Source organism: Orycteropus afer, unplaced genomic scaffold (assembly GCF_000298275.1).
Source record: "Orycteropus afer afer isolate SDZICR_OR568_19922 unplaced genomic scaffold, OryAfe1.0 scaffold00388, whole genome shotgun sequence".
NCBI lineage: Eukaryota > Metazoa > Chordata > Mammalia > Tubulidentata > Orycteropodidae > Orycteropus > Orycteropus afer.
Genome location: NW_006921975.1, coordinates 175,296 through 176,787, shown reverse-complemented (window position 1 = coordinate 176,787; position 1,492 = coordinate 175,296). Strand labels below are relative to the sequence as shown.

The following is a 1,492-nucleotide window of genomic DNA, read 5'->3' as shown; positions in this document are numbered from 1 at the left end:
TTTTTTTTTTTCCCCCCAAATGATTTTGAGTTTTGTTCCTCTCTATCCAGGATCTCCTACAGAGATCCCCCTCCGAGTGGTTGACAGTGGTAGCCAGGCACCATCTAGTTGTTCTGGTCTCATAGTCGTATAGGCTGCGGGTATCACCTGTTGTACTAGTTGCTAGGACTAATTCCTTCCATGAATCTTTGGTTTTCTTCATTCTTCTTTGCTCTGGACAAGGAGAGACAGGTTCAACTACTCACTCGCTCTGGGTAGCTGGCTGTGTCAAGGTCATAAGACTTTCAAAATTTGATCCATAAGGGTAATCCTTGATGTCTTTAATAATTGAACTAATAGTACTGCCATTTCTATTTGTGAATTGGAAGCTTGAACATTTCACTGTGGTAAAGGATAATGCCTTGAAATATTGTCTGGGCTCATTTTTATAAATATTAAACGTTTGTGAGAGTTATAGAATTAGTTCTCATAGATAATTTCTTCAGAAAGGAATCCTTATAATTATGTTTGTTTTGCATAGATCTTCAGAAGCATTGTAAAAAATGCTTGGAATTTCTCTGTTTTTAAAGATGCTGTTATGTCTAGAAATGGGATTTTTCCCTTGAAAAATGAATGTATCATTGTTACTTATGTAGTATACTTTTTTCAGATACACAGAAAGAAGTTTATTTAAATATCAGGATGTTGTATTTGGAGGCAGTGAGTTAAAAATTAAAATATGAAGAAAGTAATACTTTTTTGGCAGGAAAAAGGTTAAAAATGAATACTACGGAGTAAAAATTGTTTGTAGTGAAGCTTCACCAAATTAGATCTCCATGTTAACCCTGCATTTATCATGTTTAACTTGACTATTATATATACCAGACATGTGCTGGTTATTCTAGCAGTTGACATGCAGTATTGGAAGATGAGCCATAGGTTGTGCCTCACATAAATTAATGTGGTTGACCTTCATAGATCAATTAATTAGATTGATCTATTTATTTCTATTCTAAATTAAGTGGTAAATATTTCAAAATAGAAAAAATTGCAAGAATAATATAAATCTTTTTAGTTTAAGAATCATTTAAAAAGTTTTAAAATTTGTTTAATACTACAAAGCTGATTTTAGTCCATTGTTTAGGGTTTTTTTTTTTTTTTTTTTACCAGTATAACCGATATCCTACAAATAAGAGAAATGCTATTCCTTTTTTTTAAAAATTGTGATTTGTGTGAAGGTTTACAGAGCAAATTTACTTTCCATACAGAGGTTCACATATACTTTGTCTCATGATATTGACCACAGTTTACCACAATGCAACAGCTCCCCTCCCACTTCTTCCCATAGTTACCTCTTCCTTGTGTCCTTCCCTCCATGCACTCCTGCCCCCTGAGCTGTCTCCCTGTGCATACACAGCCCTTCTATTCTCCCATGATTGTTCTCTCCAAGGAGTGTATCTACCTCAGGTAAATCTCATATACCTGTCTTTTGTTTGGCTGGAAACTACAGGTG

At 34.4% G+C, this 1,492-nt stretch overlaps 1 protein-coding gene across 1 annotated transcript in view; it reads left to right on the top strand.

The window, feature by feature from the left end:
- STAG2 (stromal antigen 2) overlaps positions 1 to 1,492 on the top strand; it is an 86,832-nt gene that overhangs the window by 52,623 nt on the left and 32,717 nt on the right. The window lies entirely within an intron of this gene.